At 40.2% G+C, this 13,319-nt stretch overlaps 1 non-coding gene across 1 annotated transcript; it reads left to right on the top strand.

Moving 5' to 3' along the window:
* Positions 1–6,902: 6,902 nt before the first annotated feature.
* Positions 6,903–7,008, top strand: LOC116809785 (U6 spliceosomal RNA). Its single transcript, XR_004369970.1, has one exon. It is a non-coding gene; the product is annotated as a U6 spliceosomal RNA (small nuclear RNA).
* The last annotated feature ends 6,311 nt before the right edge of the window (positions 7,009–13,319 follow it).

Below are 13,319 nucleotides of genomic sequence, written 5' to 3'. Positions count from 1 at the left end.
TCACAAGGGTTCTGCCCTCATAAATGGATTAATGCTGCCATAAAAAGAGATTTGGGGAGTGGGTTCACGCTCTCTTGCTCTTCTGTTCTTTTGCCATATAAGAACATAGGATTCCTCACCTTTGAAGGACACAGTATTCAAAGAGCCATCTTGGAAGCAGAGAGACCAGGCCATAACCTGCCAGCACTTTGATCTTGGACTTCCTAGCGTCTAGAACTGTGAGAAACACATTTCCGTCCTGTTCTTCTAGTCTCAGGAATTCCCTTACAGCAACACAAAATGGACTAAAACACTGCTTGCAGTATGGAGGATGGCTTCCAACTGAACTACCAGGATATCCAGACGAGACAGGCTGGGGATGGGCTAGGACTACAGGAATACATAGAAGGTAAAATTAGTGGGGTTGGGAGGGAAAAAGGGAGTTGTGCCATATTGCACATAGACTTGTGGTATGGGTGTCTGGAAAAACACCTGAGATTGGTAATTCAAGAGGAGTGTTTTGAGGTGTGTGAGTCTGTCTGTAAGGAGAATGTATGTCCAACATACAAATTATGTTGTAGAAGCTTAAGAAAGAAGCATTACAGAAAGAAGCAACTATTTAACCTACTCTCAAAAGGTTCAACAAAGCCCGGAAGACTTGACCATGTTCATAGGCAGAGAAGAAAGATCAGCAAAAAGTAAAAAAAAAAAAAAAAAAGACAAAAGGAAAACCAGGAGAATTGTTAGAGAAAATTATGACAAGGGGACAAGTCTGAAGCTCCTGTGGAGGATGGCCCGAGCTGCTACAAGGGGAGTGTAAAAGGAGGTGAGAAAATACAACCTCATGTAAAGAACAAAATTACATCATGTACCACATATTTATTTTTAAGGGCATCACTAAAGCTCTCCTTTTATAATGTAAATGAAATAAAAAATTTTTAATGTAATAAATATACATAAAATGTACCATCTTGACCGTTTTTAAATGTACAGTTTAGTAGTGAAATACTTTCACATTGCTGTGCAGCCGATCTCCAGAACTCTTTTCATCTTGCAAAACTGAAACTCTGTACTCATTAAACAACCACTCCATCTCCTAACCCCCTGACAACCACCATTCTACTTTGCTCCTATAAATCTGACTACTCTAGGTACCTAATAAATGGAATCATATGGTATTTGTGTTTTGTAGCATAATGTCCTTAACCTTCATAGATGTTATAGCGTGTGTCAGAATTTCCTTCCTCTTCAAGGTTGAACAATATTCCATTAAATTTTTTAATAGAAAAAGAATCACAAGTCCATTATACTTTTTCTTGACATTTTTGAAAATTCAGAAAATCATAGTAATGGCCAAAAAAATCACTGATAATCCTATCAATAGAGTTAGCCATTGTTAACATTCTACTGTATTTTTTCATGTCTTGCTGTGCTTATGTGTGTGTATCAAGACATATTTATTTTACTTTATTTTTTGTTTTTGTATTTCTTGAGACAGGGTCTCACTCTGTTGCCCAGGCTGGAGTGCAGTGGCGTGATCTCAGCTCACTGTAACCTCCTCCTCTTGGGCTCGAAGGATCCTCTCACTTCAGCCTCCCAAGTAGTTGGAACCACAGGCACGCGCTGCCATACCCGTCTAAATTTATATTTTTAGTAGAGATGGGGTTTTGCCATGTTGCCCAGGCTGGTCTCAGACTCCTGGGCTCAAGCAATCCTCCTGCCTCAGCTTCCTAAAGTGCTGGGACTACAGGCATGAGTCATTGCGCCTGGCCTATTTTGTTTATGTATTTATTTTTAAGACTGTTGCCCAGGTTGGAGTGCAGTAGCGTGATCTCAGCTCACTGCAGCCTTGATCTCTGGGGCTCAGTCGATCCTCCCATTTCAGCCTCCCAAGTAGCTGCAACCACAGGCACACACCACCAGCTAATGTTTGTATCTTTTGGTAGAGATGGGGTTTCGCCAGGTTGCCCAGCCTGGTCTTGAACTACTGGACTCAAGCGATCCACCCACCTTGGCCTCCCAAAGTGCGGAAATTATAGGCATGAACCACCCCCCGACCATATTTTTGCATTTAAAATAATGAATTATACTCTGTGTTAGTTTCCTGTGGCTGCCATAACAAATTACCACAAACTTGGTAGCTTAAAACAATAGAAATTTGTTCTCTTACCATTATGAAGTCCAGATGTCCAAAGTGAGTCTTGTGGGGCTAAAATCAAGGTGGCAGCAGGACTGTTCTCTCTCAGAGGCTTTACAGAAGAATGATGTTTCTTTGTCTTGTCTAAGGGCTCATGGCACCTTTCTTCACCTTCAGAGCCAATGAGCATAGCACCATATCTCTGACTCTGCTTTTATCACATGGCCTCTTCTGTCTGTCTGTAACCTTCCTCTACCTCCTTTTTATAAGGACATGTGTGATTGCATTTAGAGCCCACCTAGATAATCCAAAGTACTCTCTCCACCTCCAGATACTTAATTTGATCACATCTGCCAAGTCTGTACTGCATGAAGTACCATTCAAAATCTCCAGGGATTAGGATCAGGACATGGACATATTTAGAGGGGCTATCATTCAGTCTACCAAACCTACCACACTATGGATACATATTGTAAAAGTATATTTCAATTTACATTTGGAGTCATACTTAGTTGATTAAGCTCCCCTCTTCATTCTAGAATTCCTCAAAATATGAAATTTTAAAAATGTTAAACTGTCATGAACCTAGAAATAAAGAAGTCAAAGATGCTCCCTGGGTTCCATTTCACCTGTAAATAATAGCATGATGTGAAACATCATCTAAGAAGATAAAGTGTGAACTGGCTAGGCATCTTCCATTTTTTCTTATCATTACAGGCTTACGTGCCCTCTTGATATTTGTCCCTCTTCACTATTCCCAGATTACCCTCTTTCCTACCATTAACAGTAGCTGGCACTGAATTTTTACTGAAAAGGCCCTGTTATGGATTAAATGGTGTCATCCAAAAGTCTTAACCCCCCAGTACCTATGTATTAGTTTGTTCTCATGCTACTAATAAAGGCATACCCAAGACTGGGTAATTTATAAAGGAAAGAGGTTTCATTGACTCACAGTTCAGCATGGCTGGAGAGGCCTCAGGAAACTTACAATCATGACAGAAGGGGAAGCAAACATGTCCTTCACGTGCGGCAGAAAGGAGAAGTGCTGAGCAAAGGGGAAAAGCCCCTTATAAAACCATCAGATCTCATGAGAACTCACTCATTATCACTCATTATCATGAGAACAGCAGCATGGGGGTAACCTCCCCCATGATTCGGTTACCTCCCACCAGGTCCCTCCCACAACATGTAGGGATTATGGGAACTACGATTCAAAATGAGATTTGGGAGGGGACATAGCCAAACTATACCAGCCTCCAATTGTGACCTTATTTGGAAATTAAAGTTGTAATTAGTTGATTTCATACTACAGTAGGTTGGGTCCTTAATCCATTATAAACTGGTGTTTTTGTAAGAAGACACAGAGATACTCTGGGAGAGTACCATGTGTTAACAAAGGCAGAGATTAAAGGGATGCAGCTGCAAGCCAAGGAATGCCAGGAATCAACAACCATCCCCAGAAGTTAGCAGGAGGCAAGGAAGGATGCTACCCAGAGTCTCAGAGGGATCGTGGCCCTGCTGACAACTCAGTTTGTGACTTCTATCCTCCAAAACTGTTAGAGAATAAATTTCTGTTGTGTGAGGGCACCCAGTTTGTGGTACTCTGTTAAAACTGCCCTGGGAAACAAGTACAGGCCCCAAAGCCACCTGTGTTTTATAGCACCATATGCCAACCTTGTCAGCTGGGAAAGCAGCCAACTCAAATCATGGGGAATGCTATATGCAAACAAGGCACACAGCTTAAGCATGAGCCCAAGCCATGGGAGTTCAGAAGAGTGACTAACATGGCCCGCTCTGAGCTTTCACCTTTTCCAGAATACCTGTGCCTTGTAGATGCCCTTTGACTATACTCTTAAGCTATCTTATTCTATTCAACTTCATTTAAAACAAACAAGAAAACAAAGTCACCATTACTACTACCAGCGTGCTCCCCAGATTAGATTCCTAGAAAGGATATCCAGCAACAATGCTTGCCAAGCACATCATTGACTCGAAATTTTAGACAACTAACTACGGATTGCAATAATGATTCCTTGTGTGGATTGCAGTTTGCAAAGGTAATGCCAGGGCTGTTAAAGGACATGGTGTGACAGAGCTAAAGGAGCACCATGTCAATAAGAAGCTCCCAAATTCTGACCTTACAACTGAGACTCTGCAACTGAAGGACACAGAGAGGCTGTCTGTTGCATTCATTTGGGTCTAGAATCCTGCCAAGTGTCAGATCACACATGACAAGACTTCCCTAAGAAGGGAGTAAAGGTAGATCAGAAATGAATATGACCTAGCTTCTTAGTAGATCCAAAGGAGAGAGCTGTGCCAACATTTTAGAGTTAAGAGGGAAGGAAGGGGAGGTAGGAAGTGAGTCAGGATGAGGAAACATAAGACACCTTGGGAAAGTGTAACTGAAAACAAATCCCCAAAGCTTTGAGATAAAATGCTCTGAGAGCAAACGCTTAAACAAGCTAGTTCCTGAGAGCAGAGCAGGGCTGTGTTGCTTTCTGGAGGTTCAAGGAGAGAATCCCTTTCCCTCCCCTTTTCAGTTTCCAGAGTCTATCTACATTCCTTGGTTCTTCACCCACTTTCTCCATCTTCAAAGCCAGCAGCAGAGAGTCTAGTTCTCATATCACATCACTCTCATCTCATTTTCTGCCTCCCTCTTCCACATCTAAGGATCCACGTGATTGCACTGGGCTCACCCTGATAATCCAGGGTAGCCTCTCAATGTTAGGGTCAGTTGATTTGTGTATTAGTTTGCTAGAGCTGCCAAAATAAAATACCAGAGACCAGATGGTTTACACAACAAAAATTCACTGTCTCACATTTCTGGAGGCTAGAGTCTGAGGCCAAGTGTCAGCAGAGTTGCTTCCTCCTGAGGCCTCTCTTCTGGGCTTGCAGATGGCCATCTTCTCCCTGTGTCTTCTGTCTGTGCATATCTGTGTCCTAGTCTTTGCATATAAGGACACCAGTCATATTGGATTAAGACCCATCTTAATGACCTCATTTTAACTTAATTATCTCTGTGAAAACTCTATCTCCAAATACAGTTACCTTTCAAAGTACTGAGGGGTTAGAACTTCAACATAGGAATTTTAGGAGGACGAAATTCAACCCGTAACAATTAGCAACTTTAAATATATCTGCTATCTGAATTATCTTTTGCCATGTAGTATATTCATAGGTTCCAGGGATTGGGACATGGACATATTTGGGAAGCCATTATTTTGCCTAACACACCTTGTCCTGAAAATGTTGCCAATGTCCATAGCAAACCTTAGAGAAGTATTAGTTCTTTGAGTAGAATATTTGGTTTAACCACAGTCCTATATGAGCCCAGTAAAGTAAAACTGACTCCTCAGGGGAATTACAGCAAAAGTCTTTAAAAAGGTCAAACCCAGTTTCTTTGGCCCAGAACCAGAATCCCCCTTGGTCTTGCACCAAGCCTAAGTCTGTGTTTACGAATCTGGCTAAGGTCCCTGGGCCCAGCAATACCACTCAAGGCAGTGACAAATCAAGCTTAGGCCACCCTGGTTTCTCAGTGCACTTCAGAGGCATATATCAGAACTGGCAGGTGCTTCAGCAGCCCATCATGTGACCAATAAGAAGGAGCAGCAGCCAGAGATGTACACAGTGAGCTCTTGGACCCTGGCCATCTCACAGCAAGGGACATTTCTTTTTAAGTATAGCAGTTCCTTTTGTAAGAATTCCTGAAATTTTATCACAAGTCCTACAAAATTTTAAGAAATTAAGTGTTAAGTAAAATAATCTTACCAAAACTGGTTTAAGGAAGGAGACCTGTGTTTTTATAAAAAACATTGTATTCAAATATTATTTCTCTCTTTTGTATTCTCCTTTACAATTAATCATGATGTTAAAAGAAAGAGAAAGGGAGAGAGAGAGAGAGAGAGAGAGACTGGCTCTTATTATTTCCCCATCAATCTCTGTCTGTCTAAATAACCTAAGCTAGCATGGTGAATTAGAAATCAGATGGTGAATTAGAAATCAGACAGATTTTTATTTGAGGCCCACCTCTGCTATTTATGGCTATGCAACCTTTTGTCAGTTATTAACTTCTCTGAGCCTCAGTCTTCTGATTTGTTAAGCAGAGATTTAGAAAAATCCATTTTGCAAAGTTGCTGTGATATTAAATGTACATAAATCATCTGATACATAGGAATTTATAATAGGAGTCTATTATAAATTCTACTAATAATACTAGAATGAGGTCAGAGCTACTGTTTCTTAAGATGCCTTCCAGCTAACCTTCTAGTATTCTGCTACACAGATGAAGACCATTTACACCTAGGCTTGCTTTCCCAGGATCTTTCTAAAGCAGAAAGGGGAGGAGGGCAGAGAAAGGCAGGGAGATAGATCCATTTTAGAAGTGGAAAAATCTACTTTTGAAGCTGGAAATTTAAACTCGGAAAAAGTGGAGAACATGAAAGCACTTGAGTATTTAAGAACAAACTATTAGTGTTAGCGGTAGCTTTCCAATTGGAAGATACTGGGCCAGACTATTCATGTCTGAACTTGTTTGTCAGTTGGATACAATCACAACTCTAGCCTCAGGGTTGCTAGCCTTTGCAGCACATTCGTTTATTTCCTGCTGCTACTGCCTGAGTCCATTAAGAACCCACTGCTAGAAATGGAGGTAGCACATCCAGTCTCCAATGACTCTTGCAGGTGGCAGAGCTAATTCTTTTTAGGTTGCAATGCAACAAAGAAGATCTTGAAACAGCAAAATTTAAGATTGAAATGAAACTCACCATTATATCAAAAGAGACAGAAGGTGCTTGCTTTGGCAGCACATATACTAAAATTGGAATAATACTGAGAAGATTAGCATGGCCCCTGCCCAAAGATGATAGGCAATCCACAAAGCGTTTCATATTTTTTATTAAAAATTAAACATAAAGAGACTGGCCAGGTGCGGGGGCTCACGCCTGTAATCTCAGCACTTTGGGAGGCCAAGGTGAGCGAATCAGCTGAGGTCAGGAGTTTGAGGCCAGCCTGGCCAACATGGCAAAAGCCCGTCTCTACTAAAAATACAAAAATTAGCTGGGTATGGTGGTGCAGGCCTGTAGTCCCAGCTACTCCGGAGGCTGAGGCAGGAGAATTGCTTGAACCCAGGAGGCGGAGGTTGCAGTGAGCCAAGATTGCGCCACTGCACTCCAGCCTGGGCAGCAGAGTGAGACTCCATCTCAAAAAAAAAAAAAAAAAAAGAGAGAGAGACAGAGGAAAGAAAATTCTAGCTGAATGTCCAGCTCCCTTCTGCAAGACTCCCCATAATGTGGCCCCAGCTGCCTCTCAGGCCCTCCTGTCCCTTACTTCTGTTCCTCCAGTTCCTCAGCAGGCCAATCCCTTCCTGGCCCTGGGGTTCTGCACTTGCCAGCCCCTCAGCCTGGAGCCCCATCAGCCCCTCTCTACATCATCTTTCTCATCCTCAGGTCCTCAGGAATGCCTTCTCTGACCGCCCTTTCTAAAGCAAGAACCTCCTTGTCATTATCTCTGCATCCCATTTCTGACCTTTTTAGCACATATCACAGTGAGTAATTACTTTTGGTTGGTTGTTTACTTAGCTTTGCTGTCAGGAGACAACATTGGAAAGCCTAACCGGGGCTAGGTGGGGAAGGTGAGTGGCCTGTACTTCTGGAGTAGGTCCTGTGACTTTCTATTGGTAAATGACGTGAATCATTAGCTCTGTCAACATTGTCAGAAGTGACTTGAGACTTGATGGAATGGACTGACCTGATTCTAGTTCCAATCCAGTTCTGGCAGCTGTCTAACTGTGGGCAAATCATTTCTCCTCTCCAAAGCTCAGTTTCTTCACCAATGAAATGACTGCAGTTGATTTTGAAGAGGCTCAGATAAATAACTAACATTCTATTTTCTTCTCCTGATTCACTTAGATAGCCAGCCAACTTCAGGCATGAGGTGGAATAGGAAGTCATTCACTTTGGGGGCAAGGTGGTATGTATTAAGGACAGGGATGGCCCTGCCATGAAGTTGCAAAGTGTCTTTTCATAAGGGGGCAGACCTCTGCTCGGTCCTGTTTACCGTGGTTGGACTCATAAGCCAGATAGGTAGGTGACTGCCTGCTGCATGTGGTAGAACAACAAAAGTTACCTATGTCCCTCATTCTGGGTGTCACAATCTGTGACAGGCAATTTTCCCCAAAGCCCTTGGTTAATGGTAAACAGTTCTTCTGGTGGAGCCAGCTCAAAAAGCCACCACTAGGCATTCACATTTTTAGAAGTCCAAGGCTATGGGGACATGGAACAGAAGTAGTGAAGAGAAAATATTTCTCCAGACTGTCCTGTCCAATACTATAATTGCTCTCTACGTGTGGCCACTGAGCATTTGAAATGTGGCCACTGTGATTTGAGTTGTGCTGAAAACATAAAACAAATATTGAATTTTAAAGATTAATATAAAAAAAGAATGTAAAATAACTCATTAAATACATTTATATTGACTGCATTTTGAAACAGCAATATTTTAGACATGTTGGGTTAAATAAAATATATCTTAAAATTAATTGCATCACTTTTAACATTTTTAATGTGGCTACTGGAAAAATCTTAAATTACTTATCAGCTTACAATATTTTGCTGTTGGATGGTGCTGATTTAGAGCTAGAGGTGTGTGTGTGTGTGTGTGTGTGTGTGTGTGTGTGTGTGTAGAGAGAGAGAGAGGGTGGAGGAGTTCATATAGCAAAGGAGGAGCTTGATAGAGATGGGAGTGAGTCAAGAAAGCATTTTTCCTAATTTATCTCTAGTTTGGATTCAATTGCACCATTAGGCAGCAGGGTAAGCAACATTCCATAATGCCAGGGCGCTAACTGGAATTACCAGAGGTAAAAATTATAGGGATTTTCAGGTTATGTGACTTAACACGAGGCTCAGGTATGATGAATTGGGTTGGAGGGGCAGGATGGAGTAGGAGGCTGAGGGAGCAGATCAGATTCTATAACCCCACCCCACCCTTCAAAACTACATTGCACAGTGTAGTTTCTCACTGGTGGAGAAGAGAGTTACAAATGGGAAAGGAAAAGGCTGAAATGAGCCACATGGTGGATTAAACAAAGATTGAGCCTCTTCACTTTAGTGTAAGTTACTTATTTAAGTATAGAATTTTGGTTTTATTGCAAAAGGGATAATTTTAAAAATTTCTGATTAAAAAGACTTTTGGCAACACAGAAAGAAGACAGCAAAGAAGAAAAATAAAAATTATCTGAACTCCCAGAACTCAGTTATACCTAATTTAATATTTTAAGGTAATTTTTCTAGTTATTTTTTTTATTGACATGAATGTGTATTATAGTGATATGTTCTATTACTGAAATATCCAATTCCTAGCTCTTACAGTTTCACTTAACAATATGTCATAAGTATTTTATTATATCATTATTCTTGAACAAGATAATTATGAATGGCTAGCTAATATTATATCATAAGAATTTTCCCACACTTCAACCATTCTCTAATGAATGGGTGATTAAGTCATTTATCATTTTTTATCTATCATAAGTAAAATGTGATGAATACATTTGTACACCAAATGTGTTCTGGGTTTTTAAGGAAAGTGGAAGAAGTTTATAAAAGCCATTATGGAGAATGCAAAGGAACTCAATGTGAGTTAGTTCTCAGATGGCTTATTTTTTTAGTGGAGGCAGAGAGTTTAAGCAACTGATTTTTAAGCTATCTTTCTACTATGAAATTTTATGTTGACTCTTTAGGAAAATATTATTCCATTTTTTCATTCTTCATATTTTTGCCATTTAAGTATAGGCAAGAATTTTCTAATTTTCCATACTGTAGATAATTTAGAACATGTTATGACTACTTAGCTCTTAACATCACTTTCAGAAACATATTCCCTTTGTACTGACTATAGGTCTATTCTCTATCTTAAATTTCATTTTAGAAGGAATGAACCATAAAGGCAAATTTTTAAGCTAAAGAACATTAAATGTTAAAATAACTAAAAGCAAATATTAGACAAACTGAAATCTAGTGTTATTGTAAGAGGTCTGAGATTTTACCCTACCTACATAGCTGCAAACTCACAAGTTTCATGGATGCTCACGGGGACATGAGACATGAGATGCCTGGGTCAGAGACAAAGCACAGTTTATTACTCACAGCAATATCAACAGCCAGAATACCACCTTGGGTTCTTCAAGCCCCAATTCCCACAGGATGACAGAAAGAAGAACAGGTGATACCTGTACATGCGGGAGGTCACAACACAGGAGAGGAACTCTGAATATAGGGAACCTGAATTTTTTATGGTGGACATTAAGAATGCTGTCCTATTCAGGAGTGTCCAAGGCTATTTGTTATGTAAACATCCTGATAAGATAATTTGGAGTAAAGGCCATCCGAGCTTCTATACATATGATGCAAAAAAAAAAAATTGCAAGACATCTGTGGATAATTATCTTTAATATAAGAATAACTGCTGTATTAGGAACTAATTAGAGTATAGCACGTATTTGGTCTATTTGGTGGATGCTCTTTTCTTCATGACCAGCCTGAGACCTGTTCTTGCCTGGCATATCTACTTTCTTTTCCTATTCCTTAATCATAGTGGTAAATGTCTATGTATATATATATAGTCTGCAAAGCAGCCTATACAGCAGTTTATCAGTGGAGCTGTCTGCTTTTATCTGGAAAAGATAGCCGTTATGTCCATTTCCATAAGCACAGATCAGGGAAAACCATCCCTGCTTTTCTAATAAGATTGTAAGTGTACATGAGACAGAGTAAGGGGCCTACTCTCTCCCTCTTGGGAATGAAATGAAAGAATACCCCAGAATCCCCATATGTTCCCTACCATAATCTACAGCCACTGCATATGGCTGAAATACCACTGATTGCCAAAAACAATATAAAAAGAGGTCTCACCCAAAAGGAAATTTTGTTCCCTAAGGGAAAAGTCTTCGTAACATTGGCATGAATAAGTTATGAAAAGCCTTCACAACTGAAAGAGACATAATCATCATTCATGTATAACAGATTTGTTTATTCATTTCAGTTGATTAATTATCAGTATCTGCTGATGGTGGGGGTAACAAGGCTGCTCTGATGAGAGAATTATCAAAGTACATGCTTAGAATATTTATCACTGAGCACATATTGTATAAACTTAGCATATTTATTATGTTCTTTCTATATCGGACATTTCTTCCCCAAGAGAGGTTAAACAGTACTGCCCATGCTTGTAGGCAATTTTCCTTCCAAACATGATACTTAACTCTTTATAGAGAAATTGACCATTTTTATAATGCTGTGCTAGTGCAAGAATGATCACCTCTCCTAAGAAATTCTGACACAGAGTCTCTGAACTGTTCTCCTCACCTCTAGCCTTACTTTATCCTGCACATCATATATATAATTTTTATATATAATACCAGTAGCCCCTAATGTAAATAAGAGTGACTTTGTTGGTGGTTCTTATGTCTTTCCCAGCTTTAGGCAGAACTACTTTAAAATAGAACACAAATTGTATCTCTGGCCACATCAACTTTGATGTTTGGTCAAACAATCCCTGATAGTACAACTACTGCTTAAAGGAAAAGCAACAATTTGTGTAAATTAATATTAACCTTTTAAGTAAAAATTAAAAGTGACAAGTTAACTAAGTTTAACTTAAAATATTAAAATCAATATTACCCAACATGATCTATATGTAGGAATCTTCAAAGAAACTTTTTGTTTATTGATTATCATAGTAAGAACTACCATTTATTGATTCCCTACTATATGTCAGACACTAAACTGGATGCTTTAAATATGCTTTCTTTTTTAAAACATTTTTTTATTTTTTGAGACACAATTTCACTCGGTCACCCAGGCTGGAGTGCAGTGACACAATCCCTCCTCACTGCAACCTCTACCTCCCAGGTTCAAGCATTTTCATGCCTCAGCCTCCCTAGTAGCTGGGATTACAGGTGCATGTCACCATGCCCAGATAATTTTTTTATTTTTACTAGAGATGGGGTTTTGCCATGTTGGCCAGTCTGGTCTCGAACTCCTGACCTCAAGTGATCTGCCAGCCTTGGTCTTCCAAAGTGCTGGAATTACAGCTGTAAACCACCACTCCTGGCCTAGATATGCTTCCTCAGTTAATCTCTACAACATCCTTGAGGCTGATCTTGTTATTACCTCCTCATTATAGCTTAAGAAAGTAAGGCATAAAGAGAATAGATCACTTAGCTTATATGTGGCCAGGTTGGCATTCAGACTGCTCTCTTTCTGCTCTCTGAGTCGGAGCTCTCAGCTATTATGCTGGGATTCTCTCTTTAGTTTCTTTGCTAAGACCATATAATAGCAGTCAGAAGACCTGGGTTATGATCTCAGCTCCAATAATATTATCTCCATGACATCTTTACTCTTAGGTCCCAGTTTCCTCATACTCTCATCTCACCTACCCCCATGGCATTCATGTCTGACTCTCAAGTCTTTGCTGCTTTCCTTATCTCTCTTCCTGGACTTCAGACCCATAATATTTAAGTATTTGCTTTATGGAGATTTACACTTCAATGTGTCCAAATTAGACATCATCCCAACCAGCTCCTCACATATTGATCTCTTTCTCAGTGAATGGTGCCACTAGCCACCTCGTTGCCCAAGGAGCGTAGACTCCACCATCTATCTCTTCTCTCCACCTCCACCACTGTGCTAGTGCAATTATGATCACCTCTCCTAAGAAATTCTGACATGGAGTCTCTGAACTGTTTTCCTCACCTCCAGCCTTACTTTCCTGCACACCATTCTCCATCCTTCACCCAAAGTGAACCCTTAAAACTAAACCTCATCAGGCCACTCTTCTGCTCAGAATCTTTCAATAATTCCCCATTGTCCTTAGATATATTTCCAAGACCTTAACACTGCTTCCTGGCTCCTGTCTACTACTTCATCTTCATCTTTTGCCACTTTCCTCTCTGGAGCCTCTGCTTTAGACATTCTGAACTCTTTCTGTTTCTTAAACAAACTCTTTCTCAATATCTTGCCTTGGTTTTTCTCAAATGTTTATCATTCCAACCTGGAGAACATCTTCTCTAATGTCCAATATCTACTCAGTCTTTGAGTCGGAAGCCTTGTCTGGTTATCCCCACACTGTGTTGGCTGCCCTTGCCATGTGCTGTCATCATACCTCTGTGCTCCTTCCATTGCCTCATCACAGCATTTTTCGTTTCTTA

This window comes from Hylobates moloch, unplaced genomic scaffold (assembly GCF_009828535.3).
Source record: "Hylobates moloch isolate HMO894 unplaced genomic scaffold, HMol_V3 SCAFFOLD_1, whole genome shotgun sequence".
In the NCBI taxonomy this organism is placed as follows: Eukaryota; Metazoa; Chordata; class Mammalia; order Primates; family Hylobatidae; genus Hylobates; species Hylobates moloch.
The sequence above is the reverse complement of the archived record's forward strand: the minus strand, read 5'-3'. Positions and strand labels throughout refer to the sequence as shown.